General features: G+C 33.0%; 2 long non-coding RNA genes across 6 annotated transcripts; one reads left to right on the top strand and one right to left on the bottom strand.

The window, feature by feature from the left end:
* The first annotated feature begins 3,426 nt into the window (after positions 1-3,426).
* Positions 3,427-4,651, top strand: LOC147500142 (uncharacterized). The gene is made up of 3 exons (XR_015194631.1): positions 3,427-3,786; positions 3,864-3,950; positions 4,070-4,651. It is a non-coding gene; the product is annotated as an uncharacterized LOC147500142 (long non-coding RNA).
* Positions 4,652-10,495: 5,844 nt separating this feature from the next.
* LOC147500141 (uncharacterized) lies at positions 10,496-13,683 on the bottom strand. 5 transcript variants are annotated; one of them, XR_015196209.1, is made up of 6 exons: positions 13,137-13,337; positions 12,169-12,246; positions 11,496-11,571; positions 11,379-11,414; positions 10,945-11,058; positions 10,496-10,863 (listed from the first exon to the last, which is right to left on the bottom strand). It is a non-coding gene; the product is annotated as an uncharacterized LOC147500141 (long non-coding RNA). The 5 variants fall into 5 exon arrangements; XR_015196208.1 differs by lacking the exon at positions 13,137-13,337 and adding an exon at positions 12,804-12,913; XR_015196207.1 differs by lacking the exon at positions 11,379-11,414 and having other exon boundaries at positions 13,137-13,683.
* Positions 13,684-14,005: the final 322 nt, after the last annotated feature.

The raw sequence follows: 14,005 nt of genomic DNA, 5'->3' as shown, positions 1-14,005 counted from the left end.
GATTTTTGGTTAATTATTCTGTGAGATTAGTTTAATGCATTTGCATCAATTTTCCGATTTCTCATTTATTATTTGATAATATTGCATTTGCATCTAGTTCCCGATTCCCAATTAATTATTGTTTGAGTTTATTTCAATAAATTTGCATCCAGTTTCCGATTTCCCGTTAATTATATCTTAAGGTTAGATCAATGCATTTGCATCCAATTTATTATTTATGCTTTGAGGTTAGTTCGATGCAATTACATCCGGTTTCTGATTTCCCGTTAACTATTCTTTGAGGATATATTAATGCATATTTGCATTTAGTTTTGATTTTCCACCAATTATTCTATGAGGTTAGTTCAATGCGGTTGCATCCCGTTTTGATTTTATGTTAATTATTTTTTGAGTTTAGTTCAATACATTTGCATCCAGTTTCTAGTTTTCCATTAATTATTATTTGAGGTTTGTTTGGTGTATTTGCATACCGTTTACGATTTTCCATTAAATATTTTTCAAGGATTTGCATCCAATTTCCAATTTTCTGTTAGTTATTCTATGACGTTAGTTTAATGCAATTTGCATCCAGTTTCCGATTTCTAGTTAATTACTTTTTGAGTTTAGTTTATTGTATTTGCATAAAGTTTTCAATTTCCCGTTAATTACTCTTTGAGCTCAGTTATGTATTTGAATCCAGTTTTCGATTTTCTTTTAATTATCCAATGTGGTGTGTAATACCAACTTCTACTAATTCATCTGTAGTGTCCTTGCAAACATGACATAAAAAATAATTATATTTGATTTACTATGTTGGATCATCAAATATTATCTAGTTCCCGATTTCCGTTAATTATTTTTTAAATTATGCATGACTCACTATGTGGAATCTGCAAAGATTATCTATGAACGGGTATTGTTATATTAATTATTCTAAAAAATATTTGCAAATATGCATAACTATTATATATTAATATTATATTGATCACTCATCCAAATTTCTTATAACGTGAAAACCTCACTCTCCATTAAAAAAAAAACTCACATTTGATAAAACCCTCCAACTTCATTTTGTTGTTTAATAATAGAAGTTTGATTGAAATTTTGTGAGATTGCCTAATAAGGCGAAGTTCATATATATTGACGCTACTTGAATAGCAAGGAGTTACCAATCATACGGAAAGAGATAAAATAAACACAATTATAAATGCAAAACTATACTTATCGAGACATTCTCACAACATATAATTCAACTATGTTTTGAGGTTAGCTCAATGTATTTGTATACAGTTTCTGATTTTCCATTATTTATATTTTGAGGTTAGTTCAATGCGGTTGCATCTAGTTTCCGATTTATTGTTAATTATTCTTTGCAGTTAGTTCAATACATTTGCATCCAATTTCCAATTCCCTGTTAATTGTTTTTTGAGGTCAGCTCAATGCATTTGCATCCAGTTTCTGATTTCCCGTTAATTATTCTGTGAGATTAGTTTAATGTATTTGCATACAATTTCCGATTTTACGTTTATTATTTGATAAGGTTGCATTTGCATATAGTTTCGATTTTCCGTTAATTATTGTTTGAGGTTAATTCAATGAATTTGCATCCAGTTTCAATTTCCGTTAATTATTTCTTGAGGTTAGTTCAATACATTTGCATCCAGTTTATTTTTAAGATTAGTTCGGCAAGTGAGTTGCATCCGGTTTCCGATTTTCCGTTAATTATTCTTTAAGATTAGTTACACGATTTGCATCATGTTTCCAATTTATAATTAATTTATCTTTGAGGGTTAGTTCAATGCAATTGCATCCAGTTTCGATTTCATTAATTTAATCTTTGAGGGTTAGTTCAATGCATTTGCATCCGCCCAATTTCCTGTCAATTATTTTTGATATTAGTTTGATGCATTTGCATCCAAGTTTTTGATTTACCGTTAATTATTCTTTGAGGTTAGTTTAATGCAGCTTGTATCCATATTCGATTTTTCTATTAATTACTTTTTAAGATTAGTTTAATGCTTGCATTTGCACCCAGTTTCCGATTTCCCGTTAAATATTATTTGAGGTTAGTTCGATGCATTTGCATCCAATTTTCGGTTCCCCATTAATTGTTTTTTGACGTTAGTTTCATTCAGTATTATATATGTTTTAAAATATTTGTCATTATTGATTTGCCATTATTATTATTTTCGTTATTTTCTATTATATATTTTGTGATGTTATTTTTTGTATAATTTAATTTTCCACATGTAATTTGTTTTGGATTGGTATATAATTTATTTAAGCCCAACGCCCACTTTTAACTGAATCTCGTTATTATATATATAGTGTTGAAAATTTATAAATTTATAAATTTAATTGGAATATATGTCGTGAATTATTGTGGTCGTAATAGTGATTTTGGAATCCTTGACTATGAATAAATGTTTAAATCCCATTGTGGATGACGCATCAAATCGAAAGGGTTTTAGGAAAATCGTTTTCTGTGGAAACTATTATTTTTAGCAATTTAGTTTTTTGTCTCATATTTTTTTTTTCGTAATTAGCTATATTGTTTAGGAAAAGTTGGAGACTCTGTGAAACTCTATATGGGATTATTTTTCTGTAATTAGTTATAGTATTTAGGAAAAGTTAGAGACTCTCTGAAACTTTAGATGAGATTATTTTCTTATTTATATCTTATTTTTTTTATAAGTAGTAATAGAGTCTGCGAGTGTTCTAAAAAATAGACTGGTGAGGGTATAACTATAATATAGATCTAAGGAATTGGAATACGTCATAATTATTGTGGCCGTAATTGTAATTTTTTGAATCCTTAACTGAATAAATGTCTAAATCACATAGTGGATGGCGCATCAAATCGAAAGGGTTTTACAAAAATCGTTTTCGGTGGAAATTATTGTTTTTAACAATTTAGTTTTGTGTCTCCTATTTTTTTTTTCGTAATTAGCTATATTGTTTAGAAAAAGTTGGAGATTCGGTGAAATTCTAGATGGGATAGTTCGTAATTAGCTATAATGTTTAGAAAAAGTTGGAGAGTCTGTGAAACTACAAACGGGGTAATAGAGTTTAGAAAAAATTGGAATCTCTATAAGAGTATAACTATAATATATATCTAAGGATAAAGATAAATATTTGTTTCCTATTTTATCTCATATTTTTTCTTAATTAGCCATGACACGTGGACCTACGAACGGGTGTCGTTATATTAAATTATTTTAAAAAATATTAGCAACTATACATAGGTATGAGATATGAATTTTTTTTTGAATCACTCATTCAAATTAAAATGGAAGCAGCAGACATTGATAAAACCTATTAGTTAATCTCTGATTTTATTTTTCTAATATATATGATTAGAGCAATTTATCTGTTCAAAGATAAATGATTACATTTATTACTAAAAATATGATTCCATATTTGTAAAAATGTATACCTTTTATAAATATAGTTAACAATTTACAAAATTTGGCTAATTGTAGACCATTAATTTTCACCATTTGTGATACTATATTTGGCAAGTTTAGAAATTTGTTATTTTTTATTATTATTTGTAACAATGTTTAGAATAGTTAGGAAATCATATCAACAAAAAATTACCCTAATCCAAAACTTATAAATGCCCAAAATTATAAAAATTTGATAGGCAATATTGGGTCGTGACTGTAGTAATGGTAGATCTTCTTGGTCGTGCTGGACACTTGGAAGAAGGCTTAAACCTTGCAGCGACGATGCCTATCGAGGTGTGTTTGGAGCACTGTTTGGTAGTAATAGTAATGAGTTCAATAAATTGCTCCAATCTTCATGGTAAGATATGTATCTGATGTGTTCTCAAGAATTGTATCTTTAGCTTTTCTCTTAATTTTGTCATTCACATTTTTCAGGCTTGGGGAGTCCTGTTATTGAATGGGGAACCACGTCTAAAGTTGCTGCTTGTTCAGGTCGTGGAATTGCTTATCTTCATGAGAACTGTAAGCATCGTTTTTCTGATAGGTGGTAAAAAGCTAATGAAACCGTTTGTGAGGTGTCAGTTTCGAATGTTAACTCTTCAGCAATACAATTATGAGGGGGTTGAAATTTGTGAAAACAGGGTTGCTCCAGTAATGACCTCTTACCATTCGTCTACAACCATCGGTGGTGGTATCGAACCTCAAGAAGTAAGCTCAAAGCCCTCATCATTATGTGTAACTGAGGAGCGCCCTTCAGATGTACTTGGCGAGGAAAGTGCAGACTCTGTGCTACATCCAGTTCCATCAGAAAGGAGTGAGATCAAACCTGCGGTCTCTGAAGTAAATACCACCATTCCTTCCAAAGAGGTCAGGACAATTAATTTTTAATTTACTTAATGAATAATATTTCATTGGTAGTCAGTTTATGAAAGTGCTTAGGTAGTCTATGTGATGGAGTGGAAATGTAAAATGTCGGTTCCAGAAATCTTTCTTTGTAGAAATAGGTCCTTCGCCCGACTGATGGCCATAAAGTAGGTTCTACTTTATGGCTAGAGGATCTCAATTGCGTTCCAGCCAGCCCATTTTACAATATAGTGTATAGATCGTAGTTTATATTCTACCTGTAGTGAACCTTATATGTAACCAATTTTAAAGAAAGGCATGATGGCATTGCCAGTGAAGGTCGTTAAATAGGTTGACCGTTGACGAAAGTACTTATATCCAATGACTCTCTTACATCATTACAATGGATTGAATGGAAGCTTTGTGCTCAATTGCTTGTTATCCTCCTTGTACCAAAATCTTATAACAATCATTATGTGAATATATATATATATATATATATGTGTGTGTGTGTGTGTGTGTGTGTGTGTGATGGATCTAACACTGTGCTAATCCTCATCCAATATATAATTCAGCTTGAAAAACACTACGTTAATCCTCATCCAAATCCGATGAATTATTTGGGATGCTTAGGTAGTCCATATCCCAATTTGGTCCTCCTATAAGCAATGCTTCATTTATTGACTTCAAATAGGCATTTTCTTTTCTCAAGTTTTCAATATCTTGATGAAGTTGTTTTTCTCTAGTATTTGCTTCATGCAACTCTTCACGTTTAGTAATGACTTCTTTGTGGTTGACGTCTAAAACCTCAAATTTGTATATCTGCTGTAGAAAGCGGATAGCGTTTCCTGCCGCCGCATTTTCTGAGTCCACTTTCTTAGTTTGATACGTCCCCGGAAATGATTGGCTTATAGGATAATTCGGATTTTTGTTGATTTCTCTCATTATCGTCAAATCTATTATGACATCTGCAGCGTATCGGTTGTTTTCAATCTTTGATATGTAAACTGGTTCTCCCTGAATTTTTCCTTGATTAGAATTTCTCTCAACGCTGTCTTGAGTGAAATTTTGTGTTTGGTTTCATACTCCATGAGCTGCATTTTAAAAATTACATTAGTTTGTATAGTATACAGGTTTTGTAGGCTTTGTAGGAGGATACCAAATGTGTGTCAAAGTGGGCTATAGTGAATAAGTGCAGGTATATATATATACGACTAAACTTGGTTCCAGCATTACATAATTTTGATATAAAAACATGCATTTTCTTATACTCTAGTTACATATATATACTATACCGTACCTTATACACACACACCTTTCCCCCTTAAAATAAATTTTTAAGCATATGGATGATTTGAAAGTTGATATGTTCTCCTTTGGTCTGCTCTTATATTTCATATAATTTCATCAATAATTGTCGTGTTTCATCAATAATAGCTTCAACTCGAGACTTGTCTCTCCCACAGTCCCACTAATTTCACAATATTGAGAAGAATTATAAAGATGAGGGGTAAGAGGGGTTCCAGGAACAGTTAATAGTGAGTGGTTGTTACACTAATACAGGTCTTAAGTTCAATATAGTTCAATATAATTTTGAATTAAAAGACGGTAATATCTCATGTGTTTAAACTTTAATATTATCATCAGTTGAATCATAAAAGAGAAATCAACAAAATTATTAAATAAGATAATTGGAAAAGAAATTGTTTACCTTATCCATTTTTGTTAACTCTTTTCAAGCCTTGATTGAATATCTTCCATTGCATGCAATGAAAAAAAAAAAAAAAAAATTTATATATGTAAAACTAATGTAAATCGGGACTAAAAGAAAAAAACCGAAAGTTTACCTTTGTTTTTGTTTTTGTTAGGAGGATCGTGAGTTTTTTTTTATATATATAGGTTTGTTTAGGTTTTATTATGTCATTAGAAGTTTAGTATTAATAGGATTCATATTAGATATGTTTGTTTAGGAAGTTAAGTATAAATAGGATTCTTTTGTTAGAAGAAGTCGTTATGTAGGCCTTGGGAATTAGATCAGATACTTCCTTGCTAGTCCAGGAGATCTTTCGAGCAGCAGTGAAGTTCGGGTACAATAATGAATCCAAACCCAAGATGCTTCTTGAAGTAGGATCATCCCATATCAAAAGCAAGACCCCACACCTTCCTCGCGACTTGGACTTGAGAAAATCCTCTATAGTGACATCCGATCCGAAGCAACATCTCGAACTAATCAAACTTTGTTGTACCTTCGCCCAACCAAGTAATATAAATCAAAGCTTCATAAATAAGATGTCATTGCAGTTCCAACCTCGGTAGTTCCAAAAATATGAGGGAATGCTACCTTCATCACAAGGAGATACTGACTATATTTTGTTGTTATTACCTTGCATTCTTGTACTTTTGTAACTTAGAAGGTTGTTTTTGTATTCTTTGTATGTTAAAATGACATGAAGAAGATGGAAGGCTAATTCCAATCGGGAAAAAAAAACCACTCACAGTAGATTGTAGCTGGAAAGTATATGATTGACGGAGGATAATTAAATGTTTTAGAGTTATCGACTTATTGCCATTGAGGTTCCTTGTCTTTCTTGGTTGTATATTTTAACTCGAAGTAAAGTATGGAAGATGATATAGTTAAAACGTTAAGCTAATTTTATTTTTATTTTTATTTCTTTTTCGGTTATGCTTTTCAACCTTCCAGAACAGTTTTGCTGGCCTCTGTCCCTTTTTTCTGCTAGCATTTGTGAGATATAAGTTGATACCAAAAGTATCAAATAAAGGTGGGGATGACTTTAACTTGAAATTTCAGTTAAGCCATCGGTGACACCTCAGGGATTCATCTGAGAGTAAGCTTTAGGCATCTAAAAGACGAAGTATAATGAATGACTCTTATGTACCTTTGCGTTCTCTAGTCTAAAAATTGTTCTTCAATATTGTGACCCTTCTCCTTAACTGAATGGATGTCTACATAATTTGGTAATATCCTGACGAATAAGTTTTTGGGCAGATTTAAGAAGTTATCAGTTGTGTTATCGCTTGTTTTTCATTGTAAAGAGTGTTACTCTAGAGACATAGTTAGAGTTCGGAGTCGGTTACAAAATATAGGCTTTAATCTTGAAATTGTAATCACTTGGTTGATCATAATTTACTGTAATGGTTTAATTTCATTGGTATCAAGTTTTTTCGGACCTATTTAACCTTTTTACTTTGTTGGGGATTAGACTTATGCCGGTTTCCTAGGTTGTCATGTTGTATCAGCACAAATATTAGATTACAGGCATGATTGAACATCTAAACTTAGATTTAGCTATTGTGATGCGAAGCAATTAGTGCAAAAAGAGCATTTGTAGCAATGGTGCCAAATATATCTAAACAACATACTGAAAAGTGAAAACTACAGCTTATCTTCACAAAGATCCAAAATGTGTGTGTTCTCATATTCTTGTGACGTTGTAACGAATGTATGTACATTCTTGTGGGCGTGTTCAACATAGTATAGTTTTGTCCGGTGAAGAGAAATCCATTATCCATGGCTTTGTTTGACATTTCTTCAGTGAGTAACAAATAAAAGTTTAACAGCCAGATAGTCGAAAACTCATTTGGTTTTTATTTTCAGCTTACCCCACCTTTGTATAGTCTTAGTCCCTGGAGTGCCTTCTGTCCCTTTCATATGAGAAATCTAAGGATTCCACAATGTCTAGCGTGAGAAGAATGTCAGGACACTGCTTAGAGTTGGTTGAATTTGTTGAGTTACTCACACTTATCCAATGTGTCCAGAAAATACCTACGTTCATATTGCACAAAACATTGCAACTGGGAGTTTCTCGTTTAAGCCTAGTTTTTCACATAAAAGTGAGATAGAGTAAAATACCCGCAGACTTATTATGTGATTCACCGATTTATACTTTATCATCTCTTCCAAACTTTTTGCCTTGGTTTGTTAACATGTTCATGTGGAAAATTGAATGGAAAGTGATTCCATACCACAATCATTCTTGACATGATATATCTGACATAGGTCTTTTATTCTCATTGGAACAATCATGTACCACCTAACTTTTATTCCAGGTCTTCTAATAGTCCAATAGGTTATTTCCCTAAGAAGTTTTAATGGCATTGGGCTGGTGTATTATTTTATTATGCGTTGTTGAATTGAGCTTTATGCTATTTGGTTTTGAAGTCAGAGCCCCTATCTCCCCGCCAAAAAAAAAAAAAAACAATAAAAACAATCCTCTGATCTGTAAAAATGTGCAACCAGCTAGATTTAGCTGCCATTTTTTTTGCCTGAGATAGTAATGGACTGCCATCCGATTCATTAGTTTTATCATTTTTTTGTTAATTATATATTATAACTTGGGTGCGTAAATTTGTAGCAGACGCCTGCTGGGCAGTCAGGGTCTGGAAGTCCGAGGTCTCTGTTTGAAGATCAAGTGATTGTTTCTTTCACTTTAATTACCTTTTTGGCTTGTCGTGTTGTGTGAACGGAAGTCCTAAATTTATTTTCTCAGGCACTTGTTGTCCTTGTACTGTGGAAAAGCTGAACCAACAAAGTCGTGTCATTCACATTTTTATTATTAATTTGAAAGTGTATTTTGTGCTCTTTTGTTCCATTAAGTAGTTTTGAAACGTGGTTTTTCGAGTCATGTTCAAACTAATGCATAATAGCGACAAAGATAGGTAGAATTATTAAAAAACCTCAACTGAAAAAGATAGTTCAATGAAATAATTACTTAAAGCAACAAAACAATAACTCACCTACTTTTAAAAACCACTATTTGTTTTCCCATTCCCTCTTCATAATTGCCTTTAGATACTCAATCTCTTCTTTTAGACTGGTAATTTCTTCTTCTTGAATTTGTATCAACTGATTTCTAAGCGTGTTGTTTTTTTCTACAATCTCAAGTTTGTTGCCAATTTCTTCTATTTCTTCATAGTTATAGTCAACTACTTCGAATCCTATCTCACTGCGCAGAAAATCAATTGCTTTCTTTGATGCTGAATTTTCCGAATCTTCTAGACTTCTTGTTGAATTTTCTTCGAATTGGTGATTGTCTTTGATGTTAAAAATTCGGGTTGGAACGGCAATTGATATTTGACATCTGTATTGATTTTCTCCCAATATTTCGTTGTGAAATTCTGGGTCGTCCATCTTTAATATTTTGGTGCAGTACATCAGCATATCTTTGAAGTTTTGAGTGATAAGTTTTTGAAATTGATTTCACTGCATAATTTTATAGATCAATTTATAGTCAGTCAAACAATTAAAAATTAAAATTAACAAAACAAATATGAATTTTGAATTTGTTTACCTTTTTATTGAATCTGTTGAGACTCGAATACCGTTCTTTAATCTCCTTGATCATGAGTTTCGTATGGTCTAAAATAATAGTTTTAATATCTATACGGGATATTCCGTGATCTTCGTTAATTCTTCCAACCTAAAGTTTTAGAAGTTAGTGATATATACCTTATTTGAAAAATAATATGAATTTTAAAACTTGCCTTTGTTCGATGTTTGAGATTCATTGATTTCTCGAGAAATTCGATTCTTTCTTGTTGTTCTTTTACGAACTTTTGGTTTTCTTTCAACTTGTCCAAATTGTAGTCACCAACTTCGAAAAGATACACGTTACTTTTGAATCTAATTGCGGTTCTTGCTGCACTGTTTTCAGAATCTTCGAGTGATCGTGATGGTTCTCCTCTAATATTTATAATACTTACTACATCGTTGCTCAACTGGACACTTGCATTATAGATTCCGTTCTTCAAATAATTTTTGTAAATAGGTGGATTTAAATTGAGTTGTCTCATAATATCTTCCAGCATGGGTTTGAATGACACTTCAATTCGTCTTGAATACTGTCCTTCCCTCATCTCCATAGTGATAACCAAAAGTTTAAGCCTGTTTTTTATATGCGTTAGGGGTAGGGAGACATGATCGTATGTCTTCTATTATATATATAGGTTGCTTGTAAGGAAAGATAAGGTTATCTTATTTCATTAGAATTTCAATATTAGTATGATTCTAATTTTGAACATATCTATAATTAAATTTTTTTGTTTGACAATTAGAAGTTAAAGTATCGTGGGACTTCTTATTGAAAATTCCTTGTAGTCATCTATATTGCCTATGCTTATGGCGTGAAAATCTTATCCAAAGGAAATCATAAAGCCAATTACGCTAGATAGCAGGGAATATATATAGTGTCAAAAGCCAATTACACTTGTACGAAATAAATTGAATATATATAGGATTCCCCAGAACCACTGTGTACAATGATATTAATGTTTTAAACCTTTTTGATAACGACATAGCAAACACAATAATTGGACAACCATGACTTTTAAGCAAGTCAAACGAATATCAACTTGGTCGGAAACAGTTAATATTGATACTTCCAAATTTTATCTGGTAGCAAAAGCTTTAACTTTCATAGCTAGCAGGGTACTAACCAACTCCAACATCTTCATGGTGCTCTAAATGCATGTAAGCCTCCAAAGGTGCAGAGTAACCATGGATCAATGAGAAAGTCCAGCAATGGGAGGCAGCTAGTATGAGACCAAGAACAACATGTCTGACGACCTTAGCAGCCTGTTTCCACAAAGAGTGAAACAATAAGCAACTATATATTGGGTTCAAAAGAAATATCTTAAAAATCTAGGAAAACCTCACCGTCATAGTCAGGATGTCAAATTTGGAGCATACTTATCCCGAGAGAAATCAGGAAAAGACTCAATGACAGCTGCAGCAGCCACACAAATGACCAGGTATATGGGATAGAGAAACCTGCAATATGAATGAATGCAAAAATAGTAAACTATAAATCATTTTTGTTTCTCACATCTTGCCTATCAAATGTCACAGGCACAGTTCAAGGATCACTTAAACATTGCAGTCATAAGGTTATGCTTCTGTTCTTAAAGGAGGGGCAGATCGACTGGATTGTCTGGGCATAATGTGTGTCTATTGACATACCATATAACTAAATCATATACTAAATGATATGAGAACGCTGTCAGATCCTCCCTCTTCGCCACTTTTATTTTACTATTGTATTTTCTCTTACGATATTGAAAAGAAAAAAGAAAAGAAAACAACTGAAGTACTTTGAAAGTGGTATCCGGCAAATTCAAATAGGAAGCCTGCCAAAGTGCAAACATTAGTAAATATTTACTGTCAAGGAATTCACCCATATTAAAAAGAAATTATATCAGAGTGCAAACCTCTAAAGATGCCAAGTACTTTGTCTCATTGTGGCTTAATAATGTTTGCTATGGAAACCGCACAATCTTCGGGTGACTGAAAGTAAATGTTAATGTCAGCCCTATATAGTTCAAGATTTTAGCACTTTAGAGACATCCAAATTTTAGCTTTCTCTCACAGTTGTAGTTTTTTTTTAGTATCGAAATTGTATTTGTCTTTCCCTTTGTTGTATCTCGAGTGGGATATCACATCCTACTGAAGTTTGAATTTATGATTATATATATACACATCACATTTTACCGATAAAAAAGAAAAGAAAAGATATATCCAAATTCGTTACCGTGAATACAATTACTATTTAACATTCCTTTTTGCAGTATCCTGATCAAGAAAGTAGAGCAAAGTTGATTTCTTTTAAATTGATTTATTCAGTTCAAATCTTTATGCTCGCTCTAAGGATGTGTTCGACCACCCAACTAAAAAATGTGCTTCTTAAGAAAAATATAGTGCGAGAACACCACAATCAGCCAGAGACTCTCTCAAAGGTTCAGTAATCAGCAGTCTTTTAAGTTCGATGCATAACGTAGATGTTCTACTCATTTTTTGTCTTTTAACAGCAAGAACAGTACATGATAGTATTGTAATATACATATTTCTGTTATGTGAAAAATGTTGGTGGTTGGATGACATAACCTGTAACATAGTTGAATCCTTGTATTCATGGTTAGCATCTAGCTGCACATTTCCTTCTTCAAAGTAATGGGCCCCCACCTGAATGAAACCAAATCATCAATTTTCGTTTATGATTCAGTGCATGTGAATGCTATCCACATGCAAATGCCAACACATGATTCATCCATGAATATGATACCATCTCATGACTTGTGTAAATTGCATTTTCTTATACCATGACACCAAGATTAGTGTGAAGGCAGTACACCTGCAAAGTACCTCTAAAGGCTCTAAGTTCAATTATTTGCAAATCATCCTTGAACTCAATTTTCCAAATTGAGCGCCAACTTCCATTGTTGTGCAGTGCACAAAAGGGTTAGAATCCGAGTAAATCGTTGAATCTATAATATGCAAGGATGGTTTTTTACTGCAATAGTAAGTGATGACCTAGACAGACCTTAGAACAAAATGACATATTGGACCAAAATATGTCTCCAAAGCTGGTATTCTTAAAAGAAAAATTTGTATAAACACTGGTATAGAGAACAAATAATACGAAAAGAAGATCTGAAAAATAAGAGGTCCAGCAGTGTTATTGCATACTGCATGGGTAACAGAAATCCCAAGTCTAACATATCAACATGAAAGAAACTCACCTTTACCAGAATTACTTAATCTAATAAGGTGAGTTTCATGCCTCAAGGAACCGACCTATTCAAGAAACACACATCAAAAATCTTTATAATCAGTTTCATCGAAAAGAAAAAAAAAACAAAGTAATCACAAACTTAACGAAAATCCCAACTATAGCAGCTGTCCCTTGAGGCATGTTCAATTTATGAAAGCTAAAGGGCAGAATGATCCACCAAGTCTAGTAGGCTAGCCTGGATTTCAAACTCATGATCATGGTAGGAATCTTCAAAAAGAAATTTCGTTAAAAAGTTTCTAACTAATGAGCCCAAAACACGTAGAAGGTAAAAACAACATACTTGTTCACGAAGCACAACATCTTGATTTGTTCCATGCAACCTCGACCATCTTCTAATAAAGCCGATGACTTGATTTGTTCAGTCTCCTGAGCTGCATGCTGTAGTTGATTTGGCGCCTCCACCATCTTCTCTTTCCCTTCTTTCTCTCCTTTCCCCCCTTTCTCCATCTGAATTAGTGCTATTTCTGACAACACATTGTTAAGATCGGCTTCAAGAGATGCAACTGTTACTGATGCTATAGTTCCTTCTCAGTGTTTCAGGGTGGATATTGCGGATTTTTCTCTTTCAGTGTTTCCGAGACTTGTTTCCAGTTTGCTCAACGAAATCCACAATGGTACCAGTCGCACCTTGATTTTGGTCGAGATGCTGGAGAATTGGATAATCAACAAACAGCCAAAGTTCAAGGTTATAGAGTTTGGGGTTTTCGGAGTGGAGGACGTGAAATTGAATCGTGGGTTTTTCCAGATATCTATCGCCCAGTTTTTTTAGAGTTTGGGCAGCCAAAGTTCAAGGTTATAGAGTTTGGGGTTTTCGGAGTGGATGGCGTGAAATTGAATCGTGGGTTTTAGCTCTCCCTATTTTATCGTAATTAGTTTTGCCCACGTGGACACTCTCAAAACTCTCCCTCAATTGATGAGGGGAGAGCTATAATATATATATAGAGACATGTCACAATAATTACGACATATTCTAATTAAATTTATGAATTTTATAATTCCCAATTTTAGCGGAGTAACGAGATTCAGTTAAAACGGATGTTGGCTTAAATATATATCTACACTATATGATAGCCGGATCTTTAGGAGCAAAATTTCTCAACCGAACTGTGTATTTGTAATCTCTCTATTTTATGATTTTAGAACCACCTC

Source organism: Coptis chinensis, chromosome 5 (assembly GCF_015680905.1).
Source record: "Coptis chinensis isolate HL-2020 chromosome 5, ASM1568090v1, whole genome shotgun sequence".
Classification (NCBI taxonomy): Eukaryota; Viridiplantae; Streptophyta; class Magnoliopsida; order Ranunculales; family Ranunculaceae; genus Coptis; species Coptis chinensis.
This window is presented reverse-complemented; position numbering and strand designations above follow the sequence as displayed.